Source organism: Haemaphysalis longicornis, unplaced genomic scaffold (genome assembly GCF_048455015.1).
Source record: "Haemaphysalis longicornis isolate Haplotype H1 unplaced genomic scaffold, Haemaphysalis longicornis Haplotype H1 scaffold_28, whole genome shotgun sequence".
Classification (NCBI taxonomy): domain Eukaryota; kingdom Metazoa; phylum Arthropoda; class Arachnida; order Ixodida; family Ixodidae; genus Haemaphysalis; species Haemaphysalis longicornis.
Genome location: NW_027526329.1, coordinates 371 through 19379, shown reverse-complemented (window position 1 = coordinate 19379; position 19009 = coordinate 371). Strand labels below are relative to the sequence as shown.

Sequence of the window (19009 nt, the reverse complement as noted above, 5' to 3'; positions counted from 1 at the left end):
GTGTACTACATCACGAGCAGCGTCCTGAGCAGCTGCCCCCAGTAGTCATCAGCCCGCTTTTGTTCAGCGCTTCGTTTCATTTTCTCTTACTCCCACGCGCGCCACACAAAACAATCCACGCTAGCAGTGTCACGTTAGGCTGAATCCCTAGCGTCCGCGTCGGTGGTATAGTCTCAGAATGTCAGTATGCTGAAGGAAGTCATTAATATGCAGTGCCCGGAGCTTACGTGGCTACCCATTTTGGAGGAATTGTCTTCTTTCGATGTTTATAATAGTTTTCGCCAACCGAAGTTCGGTGAGCGGGTTTTAAACCGACACTGATGCGTTTTAGAACAGCATTGTAGACATTGTAGGGACTGTTTGTTCAATGTGCAATAAAGAAAAAAAAAGCGTCGGTGGTATAGTGGTTAGCATAGCTGCCTTCCAAGCAGTTGACCCGGGTTCGATTCCCGGCCGACGCATGTTTTCTTTTGTTAATAATGCTTGAATTGCAGCGGAAAAATGTGGGACTGCAATGAAGCTCCACACACCGATTTTAGCTATGGGAGTAATTTGATTATCGCACCTGCACACGCTTTTTAGTTTTGAATTGAACACAAATACGAGGTCTCCTTGGCCGCGAATACGCACATGTACGTTACGTATGTGCGCAATAACAAAGCACAATTTGCAGGGACGTTGCGGACAGCGCCAAGTAGGATTCTTTTGTACTTTAATGCGTTGTGGAGTCCACTTTGTTCACATTGGATGTGACGGTGCTGCACCGAGCATAACTGAGTAAACCGTATCGGTTGCTGACTTTTTCAAAACTCCTTCAATATCTTAGTTGACTTCAATCTAAATTCACTCGCGTCGTTGGGACGTTCGCTTTCCCGTCATGAGTACAGACTGCAATGGCTCCCCTTCAACCACACTGTCTAACAAACTATTGAAAACAGCAGCTGAAGGTGCAAAAACGTCTTTGCTTCGCCAGTTCGCCAGACTTTTTCCGACTTTCAGCATCTCGATAAAAAAATCAGGTGGCTTAAATCACTGCAATTTACGTCACATCACTGCATTTGTGTTAATGTTGAATTACACGTTATTGCGTCATCTTCATTTTCAACGGCTAGTAAAAGAAGATTCTGGTCAGCAGCACAATTGTACTTCAATAATCTTTTGTGGCAGCCGGGCAAGTGGAGGGCACCATGTTAAACATAATACACGAAGTCAGTGTTTGCGTCCCCGTGAACTCGCCAACCTTTATAGCACAGGGCGAACTTTCCTATAATAAACACGGTTGTGCGGCCTTGAGAGGCCGGCCATATTACAGCCCTGGCAAGCCTGTGCACAACACTGTGCTTCATCGTCTTGAAGTTTGGTGAAACGAGAAGCTACGAGAAACTAGAGATCCCTTTTCCATCACGGGACAGTTCGTGTTTACTAACGAGCTTAAAGCAAGTACCAGGATGCGAAGTGAGCATTTCTTTGTCACTGAATCTCTGTTTATACCTAATGAATGGGCACGCAGTTAAGAAAATGCTAGGAATTCGTTCATTTTGTACAACAGCAGCTGTAGAGCATTAGAGAGACACAACAGCTTGGCAATTACAATAACCGACAATCATATATGGCCATCTTTGTTAATGCAAGCTGTGGTTATGTGTATGTCTTCTCAACGAATTACAGCAGTTGGAAGAAATGGTCATTGTGCATTAGAAAGGACGTACTTCAAACAGATTTGCGACAGAGATAAACGCGCTTAGTTTTGCGACATTTTACCGCAGTATAAGAATTTTCCAACAGCGTTCGGGAACCCATCCGTGGTGGAAGCAGTCGCTCCACAACAGGATCTCGCATCCCGAGGAGTTGGCGGAGAAGCTGCCACAAGTCTTTTGTGCGCAATTATTAGGAAGAACAATGAACTGAAGAAGATCACGTATATGCATGTTCATTCTTTATCCGACGCTGCCACCATACTGACCTTTGCAAGAATTCTTTCTTTTTATTTTACATCATAATACTATTAGTGTTCATGTGGGACGTAAAACCGTTATCATTCACGTTCAAGCCTGCTTATGTATTTACGTTTTTTACTCCATATTTATGCCTGGTTACCGCAGTCATGCATGTTTATTGTGGTATAATTTCTTGCTTCTACCCATCAAAACGGGGTGTATTGTAGATAGACAAGATTTGCATTTACGTTCTGAACACCCTTCACTGCATGCTTTTGGAGACTTAAAAAGGCTTTTGGAACGGGATATGTACGAACGGGTATTTGCGAGGAAAGAATTTATATGACTCGAAAGTCTCAAGAAAATGGGGTAGAAACTTCATATTGTTCATCAGGCGCCTCGGTTTTCCTTGGTGAGCCCGTAGCTTCGTGATCACCACGAGGCCGTTCTGGCAATGACGTTCTCTCTGAACCCTCGCTAGTGACGCCACGGACACACGAGTCGCGGCACTTCTTCTCGCTCGCAAAGCGGTTGGGGCCGAGGAGGCACCGACGAGCGACGAGCACAGAGGGCGAGGCCTGCAGGCAGCGAATGCGGTCCCCGGTTGGAGACAGGTGGGCGAAGAACGGGTAGTAGGTGCGACGTTGTCGTGAAGGGCAAGGCAGTGACTTTGGAAGGTGGCACCGCGGCGGCTTTCTTCTCTTCTGCAAAACATTGTGACGCCGGTGTACATTTCCTACGCTACGCATCCAAAAAAAACATTACGAGGTTATAAGTGGTAATCAAAAGCAGCTTGAGCAACCATGTAACCAGTACAAATTCAGGGGACAGTGATTAGCATTTTTTCATCAGTAGAACTAATGAGACTTGTTATATCGTGAAACCTAAAGCGTATTTAGCTAGTGGCTCTGCAAATCTCGTGAAGCTGCTCCATGCTCAGGTGGTATTGGAACAAGGAAAATTGCTCAAGAACTCGGAAAACGGGGCCGCCTGTTTCCCTGGACTCCATCGCGGAACGGGCACTGGCCACCCGGCCACCCCACCCGAAGCGCCAAGGACCGAGAGAATCCTTCCTAAGGTTCGGGAGAGCGAACGAAGTTCCCAGCCAAAATAGACGAGCCTTGGCAAACACACAAGCAAATACACATGAAATACTCAAGGAAAGACATAAGCCGAGCCGAAATACACAAACCTTCTGAGAGCAACAAGAACAAAGTGGGGCAGCACCCACCCACCAAGCAGCACCAGACGAAACTCAAAACCACCGACAAAACCGCCCTTCAAGAAGGCAGCAGACAACCATGGCAGCAGGTGAGCGGCCCCAGCGCCTCTACTCGGTCAGAAGTGTCACCGGCATACCTCCGTCCCACCTCTCATATCCCAACACCATCGACCCTCCCTCCCCTCTAATCTGGCACAGCTCGCAGGATGCGAGCCATGCGCCTAGAAATGAACGTGCCGTGAACTATGAGTGCCGCTCTCAAAACAGAAATCTCTACGTTACAATCACCGCAGAGAGAGTGACCCTCGCTCAAATCAAAGGCATAAAATCTACTCAATGGGAGTGCCCTTAATTGCCTGAGCATCCTTCGGAGGAACGCCTTTTTATCGTCCAGTAAGGCCGCTAGAGTGCAAAAGCGTGAATACACCCAAGCGGTACAATTATTATCATCGCCGGTGAAGCTCAAAATGCAGGCAGGATTTCGATATATGCGCCGGAAGATGTCAAATGGCAGAGATCTGGCCTCACAAAAAAACTTCAAGAGAGCTTTAATGCATGAAATAACTGATGCAGGCGTCTGAACATGAACTCATGATCTGAGAGTGCAATTGTGGGGACTTCGTATCGAAACGAGCGCAACTGCAGTTACTGCTATAACAGGCAGAGAATCCCCGACACATAATTGTGCTACAGGAACCCGGAAAGCGTGTCAAGTGTCGAGGATCTAAGTTCTCGCAAACGCAACCCGTGAAAACGTGGAAGTAGACGAAACAATAGCAATAAATACCGCTGGCTTCAATTCGTCGTCGTCATGATGATGATGATGATCATCAGTATGATCATAAGCCTGGTTGTGTGCACTGCAGGGCAAAGGCATTTCCTAAAGACCTCCAGCCACGTATATCCAGTGCTAGCTGAGTCCCTCCTTTTGCCCCAAATTGTTGGACCTCGTGTCTCTATCGAGTCTTTGGCTGACCCCAATTGCGTTTACGGTCTATTGGCAGCCTCTCCGTCAAACGGGTGGTTCCTTAAATTACTCGTTCTAAATTAGTAAGAGTGTGCCAGGCTCCTTGCTTTCGCGCAACATCTACATACAAATAAATAAGTAAATCCTGCCATTCATTGAATTGGGAAAAAAGTAAAACGTAGTTTTTTGTATTATTTAGGCACACTATAGTTTTAACAATGACATAGACGCCCCATCAATTTAGATTGAGTCCTGACTCAAAGCGTCCCCTTTCGAGCAATAGAAATTGAATTTTTGTTCTTTTTCGCAACGTAACAAATTAGAGCATAATAAAGTTGTTCTGATTTCCTTTGTCGCCCACGCAGTTGGCATATCTAGTGCGAAGGCCGTTTGATGTACGTCACGGACACATTTTGTCAAAAAGATTCTGATGAGAGTGTAAAGTGTACCTGGTTTCTCCTGATACGAGACGAGCTGCATGTCATGGAGCACTGTTGGTGAGTGCTGAAGACGTCGCCCTCCGGACATCGGTCGTCTCCGAAGTTCCACGAATGGCAGCGGTGCCCGTCAAAGTACCAGAGCGTCGGCCGAGCTTTGTCACTGCAGCATCAAAATGAGGTAGACTTGGCACAATAACCGCCTGGTGTTGTTCTAGTACCCTGCAGATTCATTCTAAAATTATTTGTGGATGCCGAAAGTATCTTAATGGGAAGGGATCACCTTAGACCGGAAGCCATCCGAGACTTCATGACGCGGTCAGACTTTTGCATTTGGTGATTAATATAATATTTGGATCATGTTATTTTTGTTTGTTGTTACAGAGCCTCGCCCCCGTCTATTCGGTATTGAAATAACTCTGCTAGTAATGTTCGGGTTATTTCTGTTGTTGTTTTAAATATGCGTATTGTTTTTATTTTTTATTGCAGAATAATGTTGACAAGTACGGAGAACGCCACCAGATTTAGTAGATGGGAAATATTTTGCGTATTGAACCCTCTCGTTCCAGAAGGATGAATCAAGCGACAGACAAGCCGACCGTGCAAGCGTTTCGTTCAAATAGCCCAAGCAAAGTTTTTTTCTGAAAACCTTCTTTCTAAAAACTCGGCGGCACATAGCGCAGTATTGCTCCGCAAGACAAGAAGGGTGGACATAAGATAGGACAGGCCTTCGTTGATGATGATGATCGTGGTTTTGATTATGGTGGTGATGGTTCGCTTCCATCAGCACCATGGTTGCTCACCTATAAAAGAGAGTGAGTGAGTGAGTGAGTGAGTGAGTGAGTGAGTGAGTGAGTGAGTGAGTGAGTGAGTGAGTGAGTGGGTGAGTGGTGAGTGAGTGAGTGAGTGAGTGAGTGAGTGAGTGAGTGAGTGAGTGAGTGAGTGAGTGAGTGAGTGAGTGAGTGAGTGAGTGAGTGAGTGAGTGGGTGGGTGGGTGGATGGGTGAGTGAGTGAGTGAGTGAGTATATAACCACATATATAAACAGTATATAAAGTATATAAACAACAAAGATTAGGTTGACAAACCCTGATGAATCAATGTAAATATGGAGGAAAGAAAGCGCCAGAGGCAGAACATTTCTGAAGCTTGGTGATCGCAGTGTGTGCAACTTTTTGCGCGTCTCGTTAAGCAATGCGGCTTACTTGTTTGTACAAACTGAATTTTTTACAGCTGCACAGATTAGTTGAAATTACTCTACTAGCCACGGACGGTATTATCAAGTGGTCCTTCCCATTTTTCAACATGTCAGACTGATTTGTGCATGCAATTACACTCGACTCTCGTTACTACGCGTTGCACGGGGACATAAAAAAAAACTTGGAAGTAACTCAACGTCTGATTAAACGCAGAGCATAATAACAGAATATACGCCTCGAGCGCGGCCTGTAGGGGCGCCACTGAAATCCCCCTACCGGCCCGTTTCGAAAGCAGCCGCGGGAGTCTCCGGCCCGCTCCCCCCGGTCGCCGTTGCTTTTGCGGCTCGTTAAAGACTGCGATTTACCGTTTTTACGCGTTCGAAATACGGAATAATGTGGAGCAGGCACTCTGTTTGCAAGCGTGGTGTGTTTACGAGAGTAAAAACGTTTATGACGCGATCTTAGTGTGGTAAATTCGATCGGTATGAGCGCCAGTTGTGTGTCACTGGCCGGCGTCCCGAAGCCGGCATATGCATGAAGCTGATTGCGATTCCGCTGCCCTGAAATTTAGTGGCAATGTCTCTGTAAGCCGTGTTTCCGCCGATGGCCATGTTGCGGCCATACACACTGTGATGTTAATCGACTTTGTGCGCTTGTATAATCTAGCGGAGCACTTATACCTGACAGCACGCACGTTACGCTTATATTGATCACTACCCTAAACAAGCCAATGCGGCATAAATTTCACAAACATTTTACGAAAGAAGTACGATGGATAATGCAAAATTATACTCGGGAGTCAGCACACGACGACAAATGTTAATGCTGGGTCCTCTTGTCCCGAGGTGAGCGCTCGCAAAGATAACACTTATCCTCCACGAGAAGCGCGGAGACGGGCTTATAGAGTAATCCGCTTCCACGACTAAACTCTTCTTCGAAACATCGTTATATGACACGGGGAGACTGCAGAATCTAACATAAACCGAAATCAGAGAGCTTTATCAGATACCACACTCTTCAATGAGCCCGTGTGTACAAGATTTCAGCGCACGTTAAGGATCTCCAGGTGGTCAAAATAATCCGGAGCCCTGCACTACGGCGTGCCTCATCGCCTCCGTTGCTTCGGCGCGTTAAAACCTACACACAAAACACAAGTTAGCCTGAATGGGAGTTTTTTGGCTGGAATACGTCTTTTAAACTTCTCACGACAGGCGGCCTGCTCCCACGTGTGGTAGTATGATGGTAGAAAAAGTGCCAGTTTACACCGGGGGCCACAAGCCGTCGTAAATAAGCGCATTTACCACGGTTGTACCTCTTCACAAAATGCAGTATCTGGCTGTGATTACTGCGTTTGTCCTAATGGGAGTATTAACAACTCCCACGCCACCTCCATTTCCTTCTCCTCCTCCTTCACCCCTTCCTCCTTTACGCGTCCTTACAAAATGGCTGCCAGTTGGTGTCGTGTGTCGTGTGAGCTCCAGCGCCCCCGAAAATTTATTGCCAGTGTGAACTTGCGGCCGGACGAACGGATGTGAAGTGCTTCCCAACAACCGAAGCTCGTTGCGAACATTGTGGAACCAGCCTGGACTGACGTGCGACGGACTGCAACGTCGCCTCCGTGTCACCGACCTTCGACCCGACGGAATACGCCAGCGAGCCGACGTGAGGCCTAAATGCAGTGATCGCTGAGAGTGGCTCGTTAAAAACAACGCGGTTGTGCCTCTGCGAGGTGGTTGAAGGTAAGATTTTCACGTTTTTTGTACGCAACATTTTGGCAGACTTGTGCCCCTTCTAGCGTCAAATAAACTCAACGTGTTTCCCGCGCCACTGCACGGGCGATTCTCCGCCACTGGAGGTGAGCGTTGTGCGTGAAAGACGGCACCATGCCCGGAACGTCATTGGGGAGGCCGAACGTGTGAAAGCAATGCGTATTTGCGCGGGTCTCGAGCAGAACACTCACTGGTTCACACTCGCAAGCAGAATGAAAACTGTCCGAACTCTGGACAGCTGTTAGGTGTTTTGTTAGGCTGTGTCTGTGGCTTACTGGCAAGCGAGGGTGAAGTTGGCCGGTCAAACGTCGCAGGGCAGCCGCTTTTCTTGAGAAGTAGGTGTGGTGCCAGCCGCGCCTGCTACGAGGAGGGTGACTGCCGCGTGCCGCCGGCGATTAATTGCTTTCACTGGAAAGGGAGAAGGTCGCGGCTCCGTGGGAGCTCTCCGTACGCTAGGCGCGTGTAACTATAACCAGCAAACGCCATTCGAGGGAGCATTCTGTAGAGTCGACAGACGACTGCTTATTTTATTTATTTTTTTATTTGAAGGGGGGCACGCGCAGGCGTCACACCGACCGAAATTTTTCCTTAACTTTCGGTGAGCGGAGAGAGGGGCAGTGCGGGGGGTAAAACCTGAAGCTCGTTCCCAGAACACTACACGCAAGGAAAAGAGTGAAATGAAGCATTTTGAGAAGTTGGTCGCCACAAGGAAGGGTCGCGCACTTTTTTGAACAGCAGAACACTTCGTTTTGACGAACTAGTGAGCGCAGGTGTCTCGGACAGAAGTGCAATTTTGCGTAGCTTTAAACAAACATTCAGACATTACGGAAAGTTGGACACAAGAGTGACAAGTTCAGCGTCTTTACAGTGCCGTTTCTTTTTTTTTTTTTTTTCAGGTCAGATGCCCAATATGCTTATGTATTTGTTACCGCATATTTAAAGCGTTTTGCTATCCCTCTAATGAATGTGCTGCTGTGGCTTCCAGAAGAACGTGCCAGGGGGTGCGGCAACGTCAGCGTTTGGGAGGCAGGTGCAAGCAAACAGCGCACCGACACCATGCTGACCTCATTGTTTGCAAATGGCTTAAATTTTTTCGTTGAGTGTTGTAGTAGATAAAGTTCTTACCAAGATACCTTGTGTTCTCGATGTAGGTGTATTGTTGATTCAGTGTTTTTATTGTCTTATTAACGTGTTCACACGTATATCGTATCCATGTAATTTTTATGCAATAAATTGACAGTGCAGAAAACAAACTTTTCACGTTTCGCCATTCAACGTTTGAAGCGGAAAAAGACTAGAAATTACGTGATCCCCAACGAAAAATAAAAATGCGGCCTGTGCCCTTATTAAGAACTCCCAAATGCAGTAATAAATTCCACTGCAGCGCATATATACGAAGCGCACAAAAACACAAAAAAAAAACCTCGAATGCAGGTCAACACTGCTCCCAATGCGCCCCCTGAAAACTCCCAGTTGGAGGAAACAATACACTCCCAATGGTACCCCTGGAAACTCCCAATGTAGTGGCAGTAAAATGAAACTCCCATATGCTACTAAAAAAACTGCCGAAATAATGGGAGTAAGGCGAAACTCCCATTGGAAGGAGTTTTGAAAACTCCGAATTGGTACTGAGTTATGACACAAGCCATTTACTCCCATTCCGGCTTATTTGTGTTCTGTGTGTACAATCAATCAATGAACTCTTCCAACGACACCTCGTATAGCTTGTGAACTGCCTACCCTGTATTCAAAAAATGCGTCCGCAAAGTGATCAGCCGTTCGTCGAAGGCGAAAAACAAACAAAAAGTGAACACGCAGCTTGTGTGTGTGTGTGATTACTAAAATGTTTGTTCCTTGATTTCGCTCCGCATTTGTAAACAACTATAGTTGAGCAGCCCCCTCCTGCCTAGCCTGCCCCCCCCCCCCCCCCCCCCCCAATGTCTTGCAAAATATCACTGCATTTCGCATCTTGTTGGTCTGAATAGTATACCTTGGTTAAACGAACGTCTTTAGCAATTCAGAAGCTGCAGTTTTTTTTTTCATTCCCGTACCACTATTCTATTTATTCCTGACTTGCAGACGATTCATTTTCCGGTGGTTTCATTAACTTATACCTTCATTAACTTATCCTTAAAGCTTGCTTGGGCACATATTTGACAACGCACAGCCTTTGAGGGTACTTAACATTTTCGCGTGGCTTATATTCCCATATAAGGCACAAGCTATTGTCAGCTATTGGGTTAACCACATCCCCGAAACATATTTTTCTACGACGTACATATTCGAAGCAAAGCCGCATTTGTTGTCTGCTCTGCAAAACGCACCAACCTCTTACAGTGCCAATATCACGTCTAAACGAGACGACAATAAATAGAATTCGCTTGTGCTGACGTATTCGAAGGTGACAGTGGTGATATGCTGCTGCCGTCGCCGACGCCCGCAAGAGCGGCCAAGAAGCGCGCAGAACCGCCTCCCCGGGTAGCTCTCGTTGGCGTTCGAGCGCTCTACCAAGACGCAGCTGTTTTTTTTAAGTTCCCTAAACGTGCAGTGTGCTTACAGACGTCACCGTAACAAGTTGTTTAGTGCACGGAAAGGCAAAGAGAAGCGAAAGAGAACCAAAACACCGCATGACCACTTATCAGTTACGCAGCGCTAATCCCGCAAACGCCGCGGAGAAGCGGCGGCAGGCGGCGCAGCGATCACGAATCTCGAGGCGTCTATTGTAGAAAACATAAAAAGTAGCATCTGGAAGATTCCTTCCTCTACAAATTTTAACATTACTACTTAATTACAGCTGATTAATGCAACTAAATACCAGTCATTTTGAATACCTCTGCGTATATTTTTGTCAAGCCAATCAATGCATCGCATATACCGGCAATAACTGGCGAAGAAGAATGACCTTTGTTGGAAAAGGCGAACCAGGCATCGCGCAAGGATGTTATGACTGACCCTGGACACGGAGACATAAAAATATTCCGCGGACTTGAACGTCCAGGCTTTCAGCGAATATATGGACACCTGGTTATTGCCTCACCTGCGACACTTAAAAAATACGGTTTTTTCCAGGCAGTCCTTCGGAGGCGACTTGCTGTCCTGGCAAGTCCTCCGGCAGGCCTCCAAAGTCCGGAATCGGTTGGGGCTCATGTTGCAGAGCTGCTTTTCTGCGTTGCCGTGGCCACCAGCCCCGTGTTGCGCCAGATCGCGCTCGGCAGACTGCGCAGCTGCCGAAGCGACATCCGTGCACGCGCCGCTCTCTCGGTCGTAGAAGAATTCTTGACGCAGGCGCTCGCAGTAGGTGTAGCGGACGGGCCCGCACCGATCAGTAACCTGTAACGCGAGTGTGGGATCTGTAGATTGGCTGGAATTTTTACAGGATTCCTTGCCGATTAACTGGAAGTGCGTGTGTCTGACTGCAGATGTTTATCCTTATACGTCATTATCTATATCAGAACACGAAGATGAGACTTTCGATTTATATGGCACTTTAAAAGTCGCCGGGAAGATGCGACACAAATAAGAATTTTTCTTTGTTTTTGTTGATAAATATTTCAAATTCCGTGGTTCCTACAGTCTTGGGAGCTCAATAAAAATTTTAAGCAGCATCTTTACCTTTTGGAAGTTGCGTAAATGAGTCGTATAGCCCACCTTGAACTGGGCTGTTTTGTTCCCTCCAAGAACACGCTGTCCAGCTCTTGCGGCCATCTTCAAAGACGACCTCGGCAAAGTGCCCTCGACGGACGTAAGCGGCGTTGGTGGACTGGAAGGTGCACGTGTGGTCGTGCGGGCCGCCTTCGGAAAGGTGCGAACAACGGTCTCCGTGTCCTGTCTGGACACGTTTTGCAGACCACTGCCCACAAGCCCGTTGCCATTCAACATCGACGCGTTCATCAAAGCAGCCGCTGTCCACTTGCGGTCGAGCTGTTTTGAAACGAGACAACGTGCACTGTACTGTAGGAATTCGCGATCAGGCAGGATTGACACAAATGTCGTATTAAAGGTCCTGCTTTAAGTACAAACTTGGAGAACCCCTCGCTACCGGTCGATAGTCCGATGTAATACGAGTCTGCTATCGGCCGTATCCAGTGGAATGGTTATATGTTAGCTCAGGTCAAGCATGCAAAGAATAAGTCCTCAGGGTAGCGACTAGATTCGCAGGGGTCATCTGGGACTCAAAATTTTAACTGTGCATGCGACCAAGGAGCCCAAGCGGGGGGGGGGGGGGGGGAGGGGGGTGCGGTGAGACGCTAGGCAAATATACATTAACTAGATCCGTGTCTGCTAACTGGTGGCTTCAGTGCTGCAGTTTTCGTAAGACGAAAACGTTGCCTTTTGTCCCCTATTTGTCCTCTCTTCGAATCACGCACTATTCATAAAAGTAAGCCTCACCGTGAGCTCAGAAAGGAAAACAGTCTCGCAATGACAAAAGCGCGTCTCGCGGAAGCACACATGACCGCGAGGAAACGAGCGATCAGCGCAGATGCGCGAAAGAATGCGAAGACAAAACATTGAATACGGATCTGAACCGGCATTAGTGCATGCACTGACAACAAAGTGAGAAAAAGTACTGTTAACGGTTTTAACATGGATTAACTCTAAAGGGAAAGCGCAATGGGGTTTGCTTTCTCGAGAAACACATCTCGGATACCCAAAATCTTCGGGTAACGCTAATTTCAGACATTGCAGTCACACATTTTAAGTGTAGGTTGCGAGATTGGAATCTTCATTTAAAAACGGCACTCTTTCTTCGGCTACATAGAGTAGAAGATTTTGCTGTGTCTCGCTGTCCTGAAAATGCTTGAAGAGGTATATAGAGGCAAGAGAGCTGTAAACTGCTGAACTGGTGGCTTGAATCAAAGATCACCTTTTTCAGCGATAGCACAACATTGCACGTAATTGGGAGAAAGCATTGAGGGAAAACAGTCGCGCCATTCTGTCAATCAACTCACGTGAAAGTATTTTTCGCGGAAGCAAACCAAAAACGAAACAAAACGGTGTCAGAAACAGGTGATATTAAAGGAAATGCAAAAACATTCCTTGGGGTACCTATGTCTGCTTACGGCCATTGAAGACAAAATCCGGGTGGTCTTAATTGAGAACAACGCCACTATATCATGTTCGTGTCTCTTTCTTGGGTGTCGTGCCTTCGTATCCCAGCGCGAATTACTTGCACCGACAATTATTTTCTGCTACACCATGTTTGAGCTTTTTTCTTGTGTTTCTTCCTCGTGCGGGGCGAATGATGTCAACAAGCATACTGGAACGTTCCACAACTTCGGTAGAATAAGATGCCTCGCGGCTCGTGCGTTTTGTTCTGCTAAAGTGTCATTACGTTAAGGTGTCACGTCGCACACATATTTCTGCAACATCCACGTTTTCAATTCCCAGTTCTCCGAATTTGTGGCTCCGGGGCATTAATTCTTCTGAAATGCCGATTCATAGGGAATCCCCCAGGTGCATAAGTGCCACAAAGAAAGGACCAAGAATGACAAACTTTGTTTCACAGTTCCACAAGCGGAAAAGTGCGAATAAACCGTAACGGTAGCACACTGGTCTGCAAGTCTTCATGCGGGGATTCAAATTCCAGCGGATAACACATGTACCATTTATTCTTCTTTTGTAGCGGCGGCCATTTTTCTCACCGGAAAACACCAACTACTACAACAACGACAACGTTTCCCAGATTGTGCGCTTAAAGCTTTGGTCATTAAAATAAGGAAATAAGAGGCCTCCTTGGCCTGTTCTAAAAACAAAGTAGAGAAAAGGTGCCAGCAGAAGTTGCGAGTGCTATGGGAACCCACCAAAGGTGAATTGAATTTAAAAACATGTAGTGCATGCATTAGGGGAGGAGGGAGAGGCGAAGAAAACAGCGTCAATGATGTTACGAGGCAGGAATGCTACGAGGATGTAACGAGGCAGGGGATGCAGAGTACTATGTTTTTTTGACGACACTTGGAGGGAAGGAAGCCGATACGCGGAAAACGTTTTAGTGCTAGCCCTTGAACGCCTGACTTCGCTACATTTTTGCAAACTGTGATGTCCGGCACCCATGTGTCACTTCGAAAACACGCCTACAGTTTATGGCAAAGAATGCTCGTAAGGACTGAACGTGGAGACTGCGGTGGGCCCGCACGGTAGGATGTTGGTGGCGCTACCAAGTTGCAGTCGACAAGAAATGGCTGACACACCATACCAACAAAAGTTTGAAGCACTTCCGAAAAGCTTAAATATATGTCGTGCTCAGATGAACAATCCCACGTTACTGGCTTAGATCCGGCTGAGATCCGACTGAGTGAGATTCTAAGTACACGTAAAACATTGTGAAGAAATCGCAAATAAACCGTTGTCAGTTGACCAAACGAACTTTAATACATCAACCGAACGCAAAATAAGGTGATAAACTCGCTTAAAAAATGTCAACACATCCGGCGAATTGCTTAATAAAACTTCAGCTGACTTACGCGGATTTTAGATTCGCAAGCATCTGAGTCCCTTGGTGGGATCTTGTTTATGAACATTTTTAAGGCAATCTGGTCAAGCTGCAAGACTATAGCGTCATTTGTGGTATCGTCGGAATCCTTGTCTTTCTCACTTTTTTTGTGTTATTTATTTTTGGTTATTTTGTGTTATTTATTGCCGCGTAATAAAATGACAAATAAGGCGTAATTTAAATAATACAGTAGAATCTCGTTAAAGCGTAAACCCATACACCATAGTTTCTTTCTATACGTAGTTAAGCCGGACCGGCGATTCGGTTTCCCTTCAACCTAAGGCATTAGGAGAAACTGTAGTTGCGGCTAGCACGCACTTTCTTCGCGTGTCCCTCAGGTACAGTGTAACGAGGTATTACTGTAGCGCAAATTCATTTCTGAAGTTCGGAAATGGTGAATTTTTGTGCAGCTACAATAGGGTTATGGTTGCAGCATTTCAACGAATTTTGGTGTTGATGTCTCTGTTTAAACATGGTTGTATTTGTCGTCCGAATTGCGTGAGAGTGGCGCATTAGGGACCGTTACTTAAATCTTAGACATTGTATTAATTCTTGTTAGGGTAATTTTTTGACAAATTATCTAGATGTCTCTATTGAAATGATTCAGACTTTCTAATTTGCCCATTACGAATGTGGGCAGTGACAGGAATCACACATTTTTGCGGCTGAAATATTCGCAAAAATGCTTAGTCATAAATAAATGTCCGAACCTTGTTTCATTACTGCTAATCACTCCGCTTGTAACTGTCGGTAATCCCGAATGGTGCCCCGTGGTTGTCTGTGCGCGTGACTTTTGCGATCAGCGGAATAGCCAGTAGTTCGTATATACTGCACTAATATGGTTAGAGCCCGTTTGGTCCCTGGGTGGTGATGCCTCATGAGGGAACTAATCTTTAGGACAGTATACGCCAGGCATAATTTGGCACGAAGTCCAACCTGCATGTTTATCGTACATGCGGCTAGTTTCTTCGGCAATGGGTACAGAGGGTGTGTTAAAAAGAACGGGAAAAGCGGTTGTTCAAAACGCGTAACCCAACCAAGAATCCGAGAAGTTCTTTAAACACATGCTCCAAACTAAAATTCTCCCTCTCTCTCCATTTCGACATTGCTACAGGGTGCACATAGGGCGTTTATACGGTCCTGGGATTGCTCCGTACCGGTGCATCCTCAATACGACGCAAAGGTAGTCTTTATGCGAAATTATCTCGCATTGCCTTTACGTGATAGATTCTGTTTCACCAGAACGTTGCCACAAGTCGCTCCTTTAAATTAAAATCATGAGCATGCGCCTTCTTACACGTGATAATGTATAGAGAAAACTCCTAAATACCCTCATGAACAACTGTCCCGACCATTGCACGTTGCACAGGTTTGTACATATCGACCTGTTTTCTTAGCCATAAACGCACTTGGTGGACAGTTCATTAATGGCCCTTTCCTAACAGAAACATCTCGTCCACGCTTTTATATGCAAAAACAAAAAAGTCTTACCACGTCGGCCGTTATGCAGCCCACTATAAAGAGGCCCATGACGGCCACCAGGAGCGTCTTGCCGTGCGAACACAGGCAAGACTGGGAGGGTTCCTCCTGCTCCGGCTGCCGCTCAATTCTCGCACGTCTCCGCCTTCCACGTGGACTTCCGGGCGAACATCGCGAGGCCCTGTCGCGGTGAGGGCTGAGGAAAGAGGAAAATGATGTACTTAACTCGCTAAAGATTTTCGCAGTGCCGTGTAGATATGAAATCACAGAAACGCCACGCGGCCTTGAGTAACCATTACCTGTGCGATTCGCTTCATAGTTTCTTGTGCTAAGCGGCCTTTGTCCGTGTAAGTTGCACCAACGTCAGAACGGAATCATAAACTTCCTCCTCACTGCAAATCCTTATCCATAACACCTCTCGAGAAAGCACTGCATAAATACTGCGTAGCTCGGTCTGCTCACACACGGCTTGAGATTGTGACAGTGTAGTTAGGTGAACGTTTCGCTCACACAGGAACACCTTGGCTTAGTTCAGCTTAGTTCAGCTTCAGTAGCTGCAGAGGCGAGCTACCTTTATGAAGTCACTGTTAAGTCCCAAAGTTCAGCAAAACTAATACCTGGAACAGATTTAAGACTAGAAAGCGGGCTCAATTCCTCAGAGCGGCCGGCCGCTTTTCTGGTGCAGCCGAAAAGCGCAGACGCGCGTGCGTTCGAGATTTCGGCGGAGGATGAAGATCCCCTAATAGTCAAAACTAATCCGGAGCCCGCCACTACTGCGCGCCTCATCACATGTGAAGCGTCGGAGCGTTTAACTGCACGGTCACTCCATAAGCCAGTCACTCAGGGGTAAGAGTAATTGCGGCCTCGAAGACTCCCAGCCCCATAGCCTCCTCGATCCATTCCAGAGAGTCGACGCATGCGCCCAGATAGCCGCTGCGGCCCCTTACAAACCTGTCTTAAATATCACCGGAAGGTTCTCCTAAAAACTCGCTGTTTCACTTACATCTCGGAGGCGCTGCTTAAGGTCGTCGTGGCCTCCTCGCTGCTGATTTCATTTTCCTTCGGCCATTTGGTGGATTTTGCTGCGCCCGCAAAAGTGTCGTCGCTGTCGGTGGGGCCAGCGGAAAAAGGCTGTGGAGCCTGCTTCTGTGGCGGCCATGGTTTCACCGGCGTCGGACCCCTGCATTGACCCTGTAGAAACGCGGACCCGGGAACGAGGTTGAATTTGCATGAGAAGGGGACGCACGATGGGGTGCTCGGGCGGATCGGGACCTCTGCCGCGCCGGGCCTCGACTAACGCCGGGCTGCATTTTCTGCGCTCGTTCTCGGCCCGCGACCACTGCCCCAATTCCTCAAAGGGGGCAGTGTTGCTACCGCCAAATGTAGCACCTGCACGCTGAAGGCGATTGGCCAATAAAATACTGCTCGTTTTCAAAAATGTCATCACCATCATCATTATAAACACCCAAATGCACTGGGAAGGGGGACACGGGGACCTGACACTCCGCACTCCACCTTCTCAAAACGAAGGGGAGCAACTCCTAGCCTTGGTGCGAGTAGGCAAATCCTGGATTTATTAAAGCAACAAAATCATGTACCCCTCCATCTACGCGAAACTTTCTCGGGATGGATTCCTAGGTTGGCAAATCCCACAGTGCGAGTATGCGCTACTTTGAAGGCACGGATCATTTTTTCAGCTGGCAGAAATTCTCAGCTAACCCTAGCGATTCTCAGGTGTGCACTCCTTAGGCCTAACGGTGTGTGTAAGGCGGGAATCGTACCTATTACTTGGCGTTCGTTTCGGCCATGTCGAAATTGAGCAATTGGATAGATGCCGCTTCATACGCGAGGGACGCAGGTTCGATTTCGGCTACGGGAAGTGTTTCAGGGCGCAGCCCATTCTGGCCCGACACCTGCAGGTTTCGCGTTGGCGTCGGCGTCCCTCGCGTCCGCGTGTCTTATTAAGCGAACGAAGCAGGCAAGGTTGAAAAAAAAAGAGAAAGAACCGTCTGGCGAACGTCTGAAGGGGGCGGAGGCGGCACGCAGGCTTGCAATAGACTCAGAACTCACTCGGGCTCAGAACTCCAAATGGATTCATTATTCACTCGGGCTCAAATGAACTCAAAACTCACTCTGGCTGAAATTGACACAGACGCTGCTCCGTACCGCCCCCCCCCCCCCCTCATCCGAAACACGTGACATTTGCGCGGGAGGTTAAAACATGATTTGCAACAACATGCTTGCCAGCGGCTGTGACGCGCTGCGTAGTAACAGCATAGTAGCGTTCGCAGCTGTACCGTTCACTTCATGCGATCACTTCATGAGAAGCAGCAGAAATGCGCCTTCACCGAGAAGACTGCAGTTAGCGCTGTGCACTAATTTCGATTGCTGTGATTTATTGTAGGGTTCAACGCGCCGACGCAACGCAGGCGATGAGGCGCGCCGTAGTGGAGGGCTCCGGGTTAATTTTGACCACCTGGGGATCTTTAACGCGCGCGGAAATCTCCTACACACCGGTCGTTTTGGCTTTTCGCCTCCATCAGAAAAGCGATGCACTCATTTCGCATTAGGGTGTAAGGCAATCGTCAGCGCAATTTTTTCCTTCACTTCATCGCCTATCATTCACCATCATCGTCAGAGAAAGGTGGCTTCCCTGCAAGGCGTGTTGGTATACAATGGCACCAGAGAGAACACAACAGCTTTTCTTAAAAAAAAGCTACCTGGAGGACTGCAAAGCGCGGAACTGAATACGAATGTCGAAATGCCATTTTTTCGGAACGAATATCTCGTCTGCCAAGAATAACCACAAGCTCATTCCGAATTCGCTTTGTTCCTTTCTTTCTTGTATATGATGCTGACGTGCTATAAATGTGTTCATCTAACACGGGATTGAGGAAAACGTTTCATGGAGCCCATGAGTAAATGATTTTCTTGTAACAATTTTGTTCTCGGCGTCGACGGTATCACGTGTTAAGACGCTTGCAACTGGTGCCGAATAAAATGCATTTTCTTTTCTGAACTAAACCGTCGTCATCGTCGATTTTCTTGACCCGCCCTCCTACCCTTCAACGCACTTCTGAAGCCTCTGTCATCATCAACGTGCTGTGTGTGCTCAAGACGAAAGCATCATGCCATCGCATCAGCCGTATCCCAATCGTTCCGGAGTTCTTTTCTCATTCTGGAATGAGCGTAAAATTAACCTTGCACAAAAACTCCCATGCTCAGCACTTAGCTCAAATGGCTTTTGCAAGGGTAGCTGTGTCTCGTTATGTGCAGTTAATCTGTCCACCCATCATTGCAGAAGCATTGCAGATTGAAGAGCAGAACATTTGCCCTTGCGTAAGTCCCCGCCGATTTAAATGGACAAAAGCATGGCTGGCTGCATAACTTAGCTGGTTAATAAAATATGATTATGATTTCAAGGGTTCAAGTTGACTCCTTGGGAGTTAAGAAAACGTCGTGCTTTGACTTGTTTCGTAATTTCAGGGGCAGATTGGCGCAAACTCAGCTA

General features: G+C 47.2%; 1 non-coding gene across 1 annotated transcript; it reads left to right on the top strand.

The window, feature by feature from the left end:
- Positions 1–389: 389 nt before the first annotated feature.
- Positions 390–461, top strand: Trnag-ucc (transfer RNA glycine (anticodon UCC)). Its single transcript has one exon. It is a non-coding gene; the product is annotated as a tRNA-Gly (tRNA).
- Positions 462–19009: the final 18548 nt, after the last annotated feature.